The sequence below is a fragment of the Neofelis nebulosa genome, chromosome 8 (assembly GCF_028018385.1).
Source record: "Neofelis nebulosa isolate mNeoNeb1 chromosome 8, mNeoNeb1.pri, whole genome shotgun sequence".
NCBI lineage: Eukaryota > Metazoa > Chordata > Mammalia > Carnivora > Felidae > Neofelis > Neofelis nebulosa.
In genome coordinates, this window is record NC_080789.1 from 88282143 (window position 1) to 88297360 (window position 15218).

Here is a 15218-nt window from a genome sequence, read left to right on the forward strand (position 1 = left end):
ATTTCCTTGCTGCTCAACCAGTGAGCTTGCCAAGTTTAGAGGATTAATCTTTGACATTGTAAATAAACTCAAGTTGTAATTCAGTCGCAGGGATGAAGGGAACTTAGACTTGTTTTATATAAGGGAAAAATATTAAATGGATTTGTGGAAGAACAACTATGGCAGTCCATATTGTCTCTGGTACCTTAGCACTGAGTTTTGGAACTACAAGGGACTCTCTAGGTCTTCTGATCCAATGGTCTTTTTTTTTTTTTTTTTTTTAATCCTAATATAGTTAACATACAGTATTAGCTTCAGATGTAAAATACAGTGATTTAACAATTCTATACATTACTTAGTGATAATCAAGATAAGTGTACTCTTAATCCCTTTCACCTACTTCACCCATCCCCTCCATCTACCTCCCATCTAGTAACCATCAGTTTGTTTTCTATAGTTAATAAAGTGGTTTCCTTTTTTGTTTGTCTTTTTGTCTTTATTTGTTTGTTTCTTAAATTCCACATGTGTGAAAATATATGGTATTTGTCTTTTTCTGAAAAATTACTTAACAATATATTCTCTAGATCCATCCATGCTGTTGCAAATGGCAAGATCTCATTATTTGTTATGGCTGAATAATATTCTATTCTATATATAATATTCCATTAAATACACACACACATACACACACGTACACACTACATCTTCTCTATCCATTCATCTATCAATGGACATGGGCTGTTTCCATAATTTGGCTATTGTGAGTAAAGCTGCAATAAACATAGGGCTGTGTACATCTTTTCAAATTAGTGTTTTTGTATTCTTTGGGTAAATACCCACTAGTGGAATTACTGGATCACAGGGTAGTTCTATTTTAATTTTTTGAGGACCCCCCCCCCATACTGTTTTCCACAGTGGCTGCATCAGTTTGCATTCCTACCAATAGTGCTTGAGGGGTTCCTTAGTATCCTTATCCTCACCACCACCTCTTGATTACTGTGTTTTCTATTTTAGCCAATCTGATAGGTGTGATAGCTCATTGTGGTTTTAATTTGCATTTCTCTGATGATGAGTGATGTTGAGCATCTTTTCATGTGTTTATTGTCCAATGGTCTTATTTTATACATGAGAAGACTAAGACCTATAGTACCTGAGATGGTAGCAGATCCAGGACTGGAACCCATGTCTTTTGACTCATACTTCAAGACTCCTAATACTACACCATGCTACTGCTTGTCACATTCAGACTCTAGTTTTACTTGCAAGACTCTACTGTCAACTTCCTTCTACTCAGTTCTTTTCTGTCCCTCCCTATGGTCCACATCAGCTGATTTAAGCTGCTTCCTGGCCTCCTATCCATGCTACACATTTTCTGGCCTCTGAAACATCCCTCACACATTTCCCCTTCTCCATCAGGCTGGCATATCTTCATCTTTTTCTCCTTTCTGCCCCTTTCTTCTCCAAACCAGCTTCATACCCCCTCTTCCTGGAAGCCTTCTCTAACTAACTTCTTCTGTCTTTGAATGGTTCTTGGTTCTTCCTCTTTTCAAGCCTTTTTGTTGGTTTGTATTCACTGCTTTGTTGCTTAGTAAGCATTTTGACAGAAGTAAATATAGATATTTACATTCCATAAGAAAACTTAGATTAGGTGCTTCCTAAAGGTAAAACTTGGAACACGCAGGGGGCATTTTACATCATTGTGTGACTATAGCTGGGAATGGACAGTCTGAGAAAGGTAAATTACTTCTGTATTTGGGAAGAGGAAAGAAGACTGCCTTCAAGGTGGGTGGGTATGGTGATCCTCTTAGAGGTGGGGGGGTATTTGAAATGACTTCTTAAGATTATTTCCAGTCCTGGGACTCTATACCCTTTTGCACCAACTTGTATATACCAGAGCCTTAGCCTGATGCTGTTACCAATTTTGTGGCCTGTGTTGAAGAATAAGAAATCCTGCAACTAATAGGTGACAGACTGGTGTGTCCACTGCATGTTATGAAGAACAACAAAAGAGCTTGGTAAAAGGAACTTCCCACATGGAATGCATTGTTAGGTGGATCACCTGGCTGCCCTGTGGATGACTTCATTTACTGCCTGGAGATCTCTACCTCAGGGAAGGAAGGCCAAGAGCCCTTTTGAGCCAAGTTCAAATTCTCTTGCCTGATTGATACCTTGGTCAATGGTGTCATTAACAATGCTTCAATAGCCTGACTGGCTGATTTCAAAATGGGAGAGGTGATTAATGTCAGAAATCCAGTTGGGGAGAGCATTGAAGGGATGTCCCAGAAAGAAAAAATGGGGGAGGGGTCCACCTGTGCCCCCAGAGGCCCATCCACTGTCTGCAACCAAAGGGAAGATCGTGGGGATAAGAGTCTGATTTCCAGCCCTTTTTTGCTTTGCTGATTGCTCTCCATCTCCCTTCTCCTATCTCCTCCAACAGCACACATTCTGACACCTACAAGCTCATTACATGATGATGACCTATTTTTTCATCTTTTTTTTTTTTTTAAATTTTTTTTTTCAACGTTTTTTATTTATTTTTGGGACAGAGAGAGACAGAGCATGAACGGGGGAGGGGCAGAGAGAGAGAGGGAGACACAGAATCGGAAACAGGCTCCAGGCTCCGAGCCATCAGGCCAGAGCCTGACGCGGGGCTCGAACTCACGGACCGCGAGATCGTGACCTGGCTGAAGTCGGACGCTTAACCGACTGCGCCACCCAGGCGCCCCTATTTTTTCATCTTTTCCATGAGCATCAAACACATATCATCTTGCAAGCACATGTATTTTTTTTTTTTTCCCTACCAATGCTGAGTGCCTTTGAAGTCCAATTTATTGTAGGATTAAGCAGCCAGGTCTTGATTGTACCCTAAAATTGCTTATAATTTTGATGCCTCCAAACTATTTCCCAAATCTACCTTTTTTTCTACAGAAGGGTGTGGCACAACCCCTTTTTACTATCTTCTGTGGCAGAATGTGGAGAATAGAGAGGACTTGGGGAGCAATTCTCCAGGTGGGTTTCAGGAACGACTTAGTCCCTAGCTTCTAATTGCAGTTGGGCTGTATTAAAGTTGTACTCTACTCAGCAAAACTGAATTCAGTTTTTCCTTCAAGGTTGAGGGCCAATATGGCTTTACTGATTGCTCAGAATGGTCACTGAGAAGTTTCTACTTCAGTATTCAGACTTTTCAGGATATTTCCATTGTGGCCACTTACATCTGTGAATCTAAATGGGATTAGAAATGAAAATATCGTGCCTTAATCTAGGGAGTCAGGGCTGTGGCAGGCAGCTAACCCAAAGCATAGTAGTCTTTCTGAAATCATTCTGTAATAACTTCTACTTCCACATCTAACCATTCCCTCACCTGGCTTAAGTGGAATTCAGCATCTCCTTAAGTGATGTTCAGGGGGAAGAGAGGAAAATGGAAGATAAGCAGTGAAATCCTAAGAACATAGGGGCACCTGGGTGGCTTAGTCGGTTGAGTGTCTGACTTTAGCTGAGGTCTTAATCTTGCAGTTCATGAGTTCGAGCCCTGCAACAGGCTCTGTGCTGATGGATTGGAGCCTGGAGCCTGCCTCAGATTCTGTCTCTCCTTCCCTCTCTGCCCCTCCCCGACCTGCACTCTCTCTCTCAAAAATGAATATTAAAATAAAACAATAATAAATCCTAAGGATATAAATTGAGCCCAAGCAGAACTCAGCTCTTAAATACAATTCAAATTTGGATCCAATAGTCTTCTCTGCTCCAGGCTTCACTTTATCCCTTAGTACAATAGAGAGGAGCATCATACCTTTGAACACTCAGATTCATTACAGGAGGACGAGTCTGTGTGTCCAAAACAACCAGGAATGCAACCAACATTTCCTTAAAGTACAAGGAGAAAATGGAAACTAAAATTCCTACTTCTCTTTCTGGAGAGGCCAACAGTAGCATTCAATGTTGACCCATGCTGTTGGGCTGGAGACTGGCCTACCTATAGTCTGACTCCTTGTTAGCTCTTGTTATAGACTGTCTACAGCTGACTTCATTTGTTGTGTGTCTCCCACACATGACACTCACCACATATGCTTGCTGGGACTTGCCTCCAAACATTTATACTGGCCAGTTCCCTCCTCCCCCAACCTTAGGTACTATCTTCCCATCCTCTCTGTTCAACTGTGTCCCTTTCCTCTTTGTATAACTGGTCCTAAAGTCTCTTCTCTGCCTTGTTGGTCTTAGCTGGCTCTTAGGACTCCATTACTCTATGGTTCCTCCACATATTTTTGGAAACCCAGTTTGAAATACACTATTAATGATTTCTGATCTGTTATTTAACTTTTGGCCTTGGCTCCACAAAGCCAAAATCAAGGGCACAGCTATTTAAAAATGTTGAAGCCTTGTAAAATATTCTGATGAGTTGAATACTTCTATCATATACCTTTTCTACATCCTCCACCTCCTCAATTTACAGTTAACTACTGCCTTCCATTTCAACTATCTTTTTCTTGCAAATTCTCCTAAAAGAATTCAGTTATCTGTTTGTAAATATACTGAGAAGTATATTCCAAAGAGACAAAATCCTATGAAAATGTTTGGCTAATATTTCCATGTTTAAATTCCTTAAGAGAATTGACCAAAATAACTTTACCTGTCAGACATAATTTCCTAGAGAAAAATATGGACAAAAGAATAAATTCCATTATATAACTATTTAGTGGTTAGGGTTTAATCACTGGCAGCTGAGTTATTTGAATATGACTAATTTCTATCTATTCACAAATTATATTAATGATTACATAAAAATTTTGAGATGTTTGTTCATTAGAAAGGAAATTATATGGAAATATACTATGTACTGAGAATTTGTCATGAATTATCTCTGAGGTGATTTACATGCCTTATAGAATTAAATCCCCCCCAGTACTATTACAAGATAGGTATTTCATTACATCGTTTTAGGGATGGAGAAAGTTGAGGTTTAGAGAAATAACTTGCCTGGAGTCATGCTTCTGGTTAAGCATTTTAACAGTCCCTGTGTGTAACCATTATGTCACACTGCTTCCTATGGGATTTTTTTTTTTTCAGGTTAAATATGTTTTATTAAATGAACCTCAAGGGTATTCGAGTATTCTGAACTTCTGGGGGAAGCATCTAGGTGATTCAAGTTCAATATGATTAGTTTATTATCTAATACAACTAATTAGGTATTAGAAGTATTAAAAATTGATTACAATGAAAAAGGACAACGTGTGGCTATGGTTTCACATGTACTGAAATTTTTACACAAATATGTTGTAATGCCTTTAACAAAATTTTGAGGTGAAGAGTAGCACCAGCCCCATATTTCATAGATATAGTGATTAGGAATTACCCTTGCTTCAGGGTGCCTGGGTGGTTCAGCTGGCTAGGTGTTCACTCTTGGTTCCAGCTCAGGTCATGGTCTCATGGTTCGTGAGTTCGAGCCTTGCATGGGGCTCTGTACTTCCAGGGAAGGGTCTGCTTGGGATTCTCTCTCTCTCCTCTCTCTGCCCCTTCCCAGCTCATGCTTTCTTGCTCTCAAAATAAATAAACTTAAAAAATTATATAAAAAAAGAATTATCCTTGCTCATAGAATCAGCAAATGTATGTATGTGTGTGCATTGGGGCTGGGGGCAGATGGGCAGGAAGAGTGGTGGTTGTGTGGATTCAGGCCAGAATTCAAACCCAGTTTTGGACTCCATAGCTTAAAACCATAACATGGGAACTAAAACATTCCTCCTATTTCACTCAGTGTAGTCCAGGAGGCAGTTGCCTATAACATTATTTGCCAAAACTGGCATTGGTTTTGATGGGGTTTTGGAGTGGTGGGGGTCCAGAGCCAAGGGCCAAGAAAGAATTCTGGAGACATCTTTGGTGCAAAAAGGTGATTTTATTAGAGCACGGGGACAGAACCCGTGGGCAGAAAGAACTGTACTGGGGTTGTGAAGAGTGACTGATCATATACTATGGAGTTGGGGGAGGTAAAGGCAAAAAGGAGGCTTCCAAAAGGCCTTCATATGCTAAAGAGGACTCATAGGATACTGGAGGCCTAGCTATTGTCAAGCTAAGGTTGTTTTTTTCTCTAGCAAATCATTAACATGATAGTAGGGGGTTCCTGGAGAACTGTTATACTCTGTATTTGCCTCAAATTTTTGTCAATGGGCTACAGGTTATAAAGAAATTTAATGTTACCATTTCCTTCTTGCCTTTGTTCCCCACATCACTATGGAGGGGAGGGTGATGTTGGGACTCCAGGAGACTGAGTCCATAGGTTTCTGGAGATTAGGCTATTGATAAGATTGCCACTGTCTTGTCATTTACAAAGACATTTAGAGATTTCATGTCCTGCATCTCTATCAGTGAACCAATTGTTTTCTGCTTCTCTTAGCTTTAGGGCAGCTAGGAGTGCCTGAGGAATGTCACACATATCCCACGGGGCAGGGGTGGGGGGCGGGGGTGTTTGCAGGGTGTCAGCTTGCCTTATGCATCCTCATCAAAAGAACTGCATCATTCTTAGATCTCAAAGTTTATATCAAGGCTTCTTAGATGCTAGTAAGGTACAGGGGAAAAAAAAAGTTTCTAGACCAGCAGACCTGGGATCAAGCCTTATTTCTATCACTTTCTTTATAACCATACACTGAATTTCTTTTGAGCCTCTTTTATTTTTTTAAATGTTTGTTTATTTTGTGAGGGGGGCGGGGGAGAAGGGGCAAGAGAAAGGGAGAGAGAGAATTCCAAGCAGGCTCCATGCTCAGTGTGAGGCAACACGGGGCTCAATCTCAGGATCATGAGATCATTACCTGACCCGAAATCAAGAGTCGGATGCTCAACAGACTGGAGTTGGGGGAGGTAAAGGCAAAGGCAAAGGTAAAGGGGTGCCACCCAGGCACCCCTGGGCCTTGTTTAATATATAAAAGAGGTATACTCCTCTCTGCCTTACAGGACTCATAAAAATTCAGTGTAATGATTTACATATGAAGGCACTTAGTAAAATGAAAGAAGATGACTTTATACAATTGCTAGTTTTTATTATAACAGTAAAAAAAAAAAAGAAAGAAAGATAGAAAGAAAGAAAGAAAAGAAAAAATAAAAGAAAAGAGACTTTATATGTTCTCACATCAGAACAGGTGAGGCCAACAGACCAACAGACCAAAATGGGCACCCTTCCTGTGCCAGTGCAGGTGGCCCCAAGGTGCTGACCCATCTAACCTCAGGAAGGAAGAAAGCCTGATTGGGGTCGTAGTGTATATAGGAGCCATTAGAAGCTCTGTTAAGTTCAAGCCAGCTATGACTTGAACCCAAATCTTAAGACTCCACTTTAAAATAGGGCATTTTAAATGAAGTTCTGTTTTCAAAGGACTTTTTAATACTTAAAATTTTGAAAATCAAAGGAAATTAAGCAAAGTAAGAAACCCAGAGGATGGCAGAGAAAGCGAAGTGAGACAAAAAGACTATTATGACCATTAAAAAATATAGGACCAACAAGGTTGGGCAGATATGTAAATACTTAAGATTGACAAAGTGGTAGAGAAGTAGGAGTGTTATGAAAGAAAGGAAAACAGCAGTTCTAACCTTAGAGATAAGAAAGGCGTGGAGAACTGTTGTCAGGCAGAAAGAGATTCTAAAATAATAAAATAAGCCACAAAGCACAATATACAACATTGAGGAAAGGCACTGTATAACTGAACACAATGTGGCTTTTTACTACTGCGGAAACATTAGGTGGTAGAAAAGTGAAATCGTTTAAAGAAATTTTTCGAAGTTTCTTTCCAGAGGTGGCAAACGGCGAAATAGTAAAAATATTAAAGTATAAGCATATTAAGAGAAAAAAAAAAAAAAGAAAAAAAAGAAAGAAAGAAAGAAAGAAAGAAAGAAAGAAAGAAAGAAAGAAAGAAAGAAAGAAAGAAAGAAAGAAAGCCAAAACCCGATAACTGGTGACATTTAAAATACCGCCTCCCAAACAACGGGCCTGTAACTTGTAGAGGAGTCCAAGTTTGCAGTAACGTCCCCAAGGATGAACCGCGGACATCGCACATCAAACTTTCTCTTGTGGCCATCTGCAGGAACAAAGCGCCCATCTCACTGGGGGTGAGAGCGGCGAGACCCTGGTGCAAGACAGACGCTCAGCAAAGGCTTCCCCCCACTCCCGATCGGACTTCTCCCCAGACCCCGCCGACCCGCCTCCCAGACCAGGTCTGCCACTGCAAGTCCAGCCCCGACCCCTCAAGGCAGCCCTCCCAGTCCCGCATCCCTGGCTCAGTTCCGCAGGCCGCCGCCCCCAACACGGAGCTTCATTCATTGACCCGGGCAGAGGGGCGGGCGAGCGAGACGAGCTCGGGCAACGGGCGTGTGAGGCTCCGGCGGGGATACCCGGGCGAGTGCTTACTCTGGGTGTCCGTTAAGGAGATCATGGCTCCAGCGGTGAGGGCAGCGGCGACAGCACCCTGCAAGAGCCCAGGGGACGAAGCAACGCGGAAAAAAAAAAAATAATAATTAATTAATTAATTAATTAATTAATTAATTAATTTAAAAAACGCGGTAGGCAGCCAAGGGTACAGCCCGAGCATCTACAGAACACTCGAGCCCCCCCACAAGAGCTTCAAGACTGCTTCCCATTGGCGAAACCCTCTCAATAGCAACCAATCATCCATAGTCTTGTTCGGTGATACACATGGTGGCCACACCCCTTCACCAATTAGAGAAGAGTGTTACTTGCAATTGGTTGAGGAGACCAAACCAGAGGGCGAATGCTCCCAGCTGGAGAAAAAGGGAAGCTTGGTAGGGAGGTTTTGTTTGGAGAGCGGCTGAAAGCCTACTGTTCCTGAGCTGGGCTCTTTGAGGTCGGAGACCTAAGAAGCAGGGGGTGGGGGTGGGGGTGCGGGTGGAGGGGCTGGAGGGTGGAAGGGGTGGAGGGTGGATGGGTGGGAGAGGATCTGGGGTGATTCGGCTTTGAAAGGGCTAATCTTTTCTTTCTCCTTACTGAGGGCGAGGGCGGTCTATCGCGGATCACTTACTTTCACCAATATACTGGCAGGAGAGAAAAGGGCGTTAATCCTCGCCCATCTCTAGTGGAACTCGGGCCTTTAGGGGCACCTTGGACTTTCTACTCCTTTTTATCTCCAACATTTCCCATGCAGGAAGTTTGGTTTCCAAAGTCTGTTTATTGGCAACCACCATTTATTGTGAACGGTACAGGGACCACGCAGGCATAGTGGAGGATTGCTGTTGTCTTTAAGCAGTTGGTGGGGAGAGGAGGGGTGTGTTTCTGATTTATCCTGTAGTACCTCAAGGGTATTTACTCCAACATAAATGACTGGCTGTGACCCCATACAACATTTACTGTGGCTGCTGTCAAAGTTCAAAAATGGCAGAAAACCAATGAATCATTGATGTAGCAATTAGTAAAGTTTGTTGAGCATCCACCAAAGAACAGCTGGGGAACCAGGAGCACTCAAGCCAAAACAGAATTAGGCGCAGGGCTATGTTGTTACAAAGCAGCTTGGGGAGAAAGAAGTCTAAGGATTTTTTTTTTTTTTTTTTTTTTACAGTGATAAGAATATTTACATTTTCTTAAGTGATAGGGAATTGGTTAGTTGTTACCTCATATCAACTTTGGGAAACAGTTTAAGTTGTGCTTATGATTTCCACGGGAGTAAACAAGTAATTATCCAGGTGAAGTTAGTCTTACAAAATAAGCTAAATTAAGCTTTGTATGACAAAACTGGTTTGTCTGCCAGGGAAGTTTCAAGGCTGGTCTCTGTTGGTTTTTTATTTTAACAATTCCCCCCTTTTGATTATTTTCTCATGTACCCAGTCTGAAGAACCACATATTTGTTTTTGCCATTCGTTGAATAATCAGCCTGAAGGCCATGTAGTAACCGACTTCATCATTTATGTGTTTATTGTTTATTTCCTCTGGTAATCTGATCCTGATGGATACCATTTGGCATATGAGTGGCTGCTGGCAGGCATTTAAGAACCCTTAGGAGTAGACAACATATTAAAGAAGTATATATGATGACTTAAGGAGAACCATAGCCAAAGACTGAAAAATTCCCCAGAGCAGATTCCCAGGTGTCAAGATTTAACTGACTAAATAAATCAAATGATTTGCAATTTTTTTTTTTTAATTTTTTTTTTCAACGTTTTTTACTTATTTTTAGGACAGAGAGAGACAGAGCATGAACGGGGGAGGGGCAGAGAGAGAGGGAGACACAGAATCGGAAACAGGCTCCAGGCTCCGAGCCATCGGCCCAGAGCCTGACGCGGGGCTCGAACTCACGGACCGCGAGATCGTGACCTGGCTGAAGTTGGCCACTTAACCGACTGCGCCACCCAGGCGCCCCATGCAATTTTTAAAAAGTTATTTACATAAGCATAACATGATGTATTAACAGTCACATCCTCATGATGACTTAGGACTGGATGAACGTGAGGATGTTTTATTTTAGGAGGCAATGTTGCGGATGAACTTCCACCCCAATTAGGCCTCTTTATGATGTGAGCAGTCAAGTAATTTAATAAGAGAGATTTCTGTGGAAACGAAAGAGAAACAAAGGTTAATAGTTCAAGGAAATTATAAATTCACTGAGTTTGGAGGGCAGCCAGTTGAGAAAATTTATAAATATTGGGTTCAAAGCATCTTCAGATGGAGTGAGGGCAAGAGTGGCAGTTGACAGATTTTCCTGGTTTGCAGTTTGAATGTGTCTGGTATCTTGCTGCGTGACCACAGAGCAACAGACACAACGACTGGCCTCACATGAGCTGTTTTGGTGGTTTCTCTGAAGTTTATATTCAGTTGTCCAGCTTTACATTGCATGGCTTTGAGAAAATGACAACTTTATTTCCATAGTGATTCCAGGTGAGAAGAGTGGGAGGAAACTGGAAATGTTAGTTTGGAGAGTTCTAGTCAAGTATTGGAGGAAACTAGAATAATTCAGGATCCAGTTCATTTTGTTCTTATTTTTATCAAAAATAACCACGGTAAGACTAGCTTGTTTGCAAATTAAGTCTAGTTTCAAAAATTTGGCCTGATTATTTACATAAGTGCAGCAAAAATAGTGACTGACCATATAGGCTCTTTTAAATCTGCTCTGCTGGAACTTTTCATAAGGAATCTTAGATTGAACTTTTCAAGTCTTTTTAGGTTAAGAAGCTAACATTAGGACGTTTCTAATTGTGTCCTAATACAAAGAGAAGAGTCAGTTGAGCTTATGTAAATATATGTATTGTCATGAAAAATAAAGATATTCAATATGAATTTCTGAATTCTGGAGGGATCAGGGAGGGAGAAAAATATACATGTTTCAACCTTTATTTACAAAATTATATTTTACTGAAGTGCTGCTGTAAGGTATAGGTAGCTTAGAAGAGAGGAGAAAATGGGACCCTTTAAATCTGGACAACAAAACATTAAGGAACCAGCAGTGTTTTAAATGAAGTCATAAAAAAATTATAATCATCGTCATCAGTTCAGTCTCTTATAATTCTTGTTTTGCTTCAGCTTAGGTCAGCAGCTTTACGTATCAGTTTGAAATTCTTACCCATTCAGTGTCATGATCTTAAAGTTATGAGAAACCTGTACTTGTCAGTCTTTTCCATGAATTTCCTTGTAAATGAAGCACTTTTATAGGAACACTTTTGTGAGAGATCAGAGTAAAACAATCACTGCCAGAGAGTGAAAACAAATTAAAAAATAGCCATGGTTAAAGATCTGGTGAGAGTTCATACACATACATACACATGCACATGTGCAGACATGCAATTGAGAAATAAAATTGGTTATTTTTATGATATATGATATTTTAAGATAAAAGCTGGAATTATGACTAGAATTATGACTATAACAGGAAATGTCAGGTATTTAGGAATTTCAAATAATTTTTGAATTAATTATTTAATATATCCTATATATAAATTATGATCTAAGGTAAAACTATTTGACAGTGTTTCCCATGCAATTTAATATATCAAATAAGTCTACATAAATTAACATTCCTCTTTTTACTTTATTTAGAAGTTGATTTGGGGAAGTTTGTTTAAAATGTCAAAAGATTTAAAACATTTGGTCAAATAGGATCATAGGTCACTCTGAAAGAATACTTAGGTACCCATTCAACCAAAATAACAATTAAAAGATTCCAAAGGCAAATACAAAAATCTACATAGTTATAAAAAATTGAGCTCTTGTAATAGAGAAGACTCAGTTTTTCTAAGTAATCCAAGATGTGATGAAGAATTACACAAAATTATTTTCATAAGACCCAGATCTTTGTTTCATAAATAGATTACCTTAAAGGTACAGAAAAAGTTTTATTTATAATTTCTTAGGAAGAACTGATCAATACTCAAAACAAAACAAAACTTTATCCTTTTAACAGAAAACCAAATTCTAATTTTGTACCAGTATACTTTTGATATTAGCACTTTTTTTTTTAACTTAAATAAATCCATTTCACTTGTAGCTAGACCATACAAATTCTTTTCTCAAGATTTCCAGTTTTGCCCCATCTTTTTTTTTTTTTTTTTTCTTTTCCTCATTCTGGAACAATTATTTTACTTGAGGACGAAATCGCTTTATTTGTTTCTCTTACCAAACACCACCACCACCACTACTAACAAAAACCCATGCCCTTCATTTCTTTCCTTGTCCAAAAAACACATTCTATTTTCCTTTCCTACTTTTCATATGAAGTCGTTATCTTTCTCCTGTATTATTTCTATTAGCTTTAAATTACATCTATTAATTAGGATTTTTAATGCTTATAATCTTGAATTCCTAGTAAAAACTAAGAAGTAAGTAATTGTGGACTGGCAAATTTATAAATACACAATTATAAAAACTTTTTAGAGATACGTGTTTTGTTTTTTTTAGATACATTTTTTTATAGTATGTTTATTAGTGTGGCAAAGGACATAGTTATTAACAGACCCAAGTATCCTCTCTCTGTAAAAATTAAAAAGGCCAAAAGTTGGGGTTGTTCTAATGAATCCTCAGCTACTAAAGCTTGAGTGACTCTTTTGAGACTGAGCAAGCAAGGCTAGGGTAAAAGAATGTTGGCAGGTGCTAATAGAAAGAATATAGTGATTTCTCATAAGTAAAAGGATAGTTGCCATAGCTTGAATTTATTGGAAGAGTTTTCCTAGAAGATGAAGAACTAGATTTAGGTTACCTTGTAGCAGATGATACAAATGGCAACAAATTAAACATAAGTAAGAACCTTGCATAGTAGTGCAAGGGAGGTGCTTAATAAAAACCATTCACTCTGAGGTAGATTTGAGGCAGTGTAGTAGTACTGAGGGACTGCCATGATGGGAACCAATTCAGAGAGCTGACTTAAATGTATTTAAATGGCATTTCCAAAACACTGATTTGCTCAGGTCAGTTTTAGTTGTAACTCAGATGTGATAAAAAGTACATTGAATCACATAGCTTAAATACACAATTAAATTAAATACACAATTAAATACACAATTATAAAAACTTTTTAGAGATATGTTTTTAACTTTTTTTAGTTCTTATTAGCTTCAGGGAAAAATTATTAGTTGAGGTTGTATGTCTTTAGTAATTCTCTTATATCTGCTGATTCCTCATTTTAACAAAAAGAGCAATACCCAAGCTCCAAACTCCCAGTAGGCAAAAAATATCATTGGTTACATTTATCATTTATTACAATTATAGGTGTGGTTACTTTTTACTTATAGCAATGACTGTTTTGTTTTGTTTTTTCCTCATTTCTGGTAGTGATGTATAGTTTTATTTCAGTAGGAGTTTAAATAAAGTTAGTTTCCTTAAATAAAATATTAGCAATACTACAATACAGAAAAAAAAGAAAGCCCAAAGTAGATAAACTTATGTTTAACATTTAATGATTCAGTATATTTATTATCTCATTGGGAAATAATTTAGATAGTCAACGAATATTCATTATTTAATTTAACTTAGTCTGTACTTTTCTGTATGGGAAATAGGTTCAAGAATTCCTACACTTACATTAACGGATTATAAAGGCTTAGGGCAGAAAGCTGCCCACAGGGCTAAAGCTCCCACTAGCTAGAACAGTAACCGGTTATCCTTAAAGCTGCATGCTCCATCAATCTTAAACTTTAAAGATAACTGCTAATTAGTTGTATTGCCTACAGGATACTACTTTCCATCTGGTGACACCAATATATTATTGTGCTTTGATCACAACTTCAAAAGCCACTTGCCCCCCCAGACTCTTTGCTTCCACAAATTAATGACTACTATCTGATTGTTTCTTTCTGCACATTCACCACGTCTGTAGTCTTGAGAGGTCAATAAATATGGAGATGAAAGGAGACAGAAATCTCTGTTTGGGGCTGTTGTATCCTTCTAGATATTAGCCTCTCTCGTTTTCATTTCTGCATTTACTCTCTTACCAGACCAGAGAGAACTTAGGATTCCTGATAGGCAACATTTCTGTTATTTACATTTATTTAAATTATTTGTTTTTAACAGTTAAGCTTGGATTAAACATTAAACACCTAACCATCAGGGCGCCTGGGTGGCTCAGTCGGTTGAGCATCCGACTTCGGGTCAGGTCGTGATCTCATGGTTCATGAGTTCGAGCCCCTCGTCGGGCTCTGTGCTGACAGCGCGGAGCCTGGAGCCTGCTTCAGAGTCTGTGTCCCCCTCTCTCTCTGCCCCACCCCTGCTTGTGTTCTGTCTCTCTCTGTCTTTCAAAAATGACTAAACATTAAAAAAGAAAAAAAAAACACCTAACCATCATCCTAAGTTATTTTTCTTGTTGGCAAATTTTGAAGACATGCTTGCTTATATTAAGCCAACAAACTTAAACTAGGTTTTACTTATCAAAAGTTATATCAGGTCAGGTGAACTTGAAAACATTTGGGTTAGTTTTTATATTTTTGAGGGTTTCAAGAGTACTTCATTTATAAGGACTTATTTTTTCTTTAAGCCAATTAAATAGCTCCTTACACATTAGTTATGGCAATACCATCTGGAGTTAGAAAACTATCACACATCTATAACATGTATAGATAGACAAATATATAGACAGAGGCAAACAGATCTTATAACTTTTGTTTAAAAAAAGGCATGAACTGATAGCCATAATAATGCAAAACTCATTAGTTTATAAAAGAATAGTTGGATCCAAATTGTGTTTCTGGCAGATGGGCTAAGTTGAGGCTACCTGCTCAGATAGCAAAGCAAAGTTTGTTTGTTTGCAACCTGTAAGGATCTTTTAGAAGCTTCTGCT

At 39.0% G+C, this 15218-nt stretch overlaps 1 protein-coding gene across 17 annotated transcripts in view; it reads left to right on the top strand.

Moving 5' to 3' along the window:
• Positions 1 to 15218, top strand: part of LOC131519887 (cationic amino acid transporter 3-like) — an 85961-nt gene that overhangs the window by 21584 nt on the left and 49159 nt on the right. For 2 of the 17 annotated variants that reach the window (XR_009265853.1, XR_009265849.1), the window contains one exon: positions 2908 to 2988. The exons of 12 other annotated variants lie outside the window; for them this stretch is intronic. The gene's annotated coding sequence lies outside the window, so the exon portion shown is untranslated. Of the gene's footprint in view, positions 1 to 2907; positions 2989 to 8071; positions 8167 to 8530; positions 8814 to 15218 lie in introns of those variants that run through there. 3 more of the 17 variants (XR_009265854.1, XR_009265864.1, XR_009265848.1) reach the window with 3 other exon arrangements.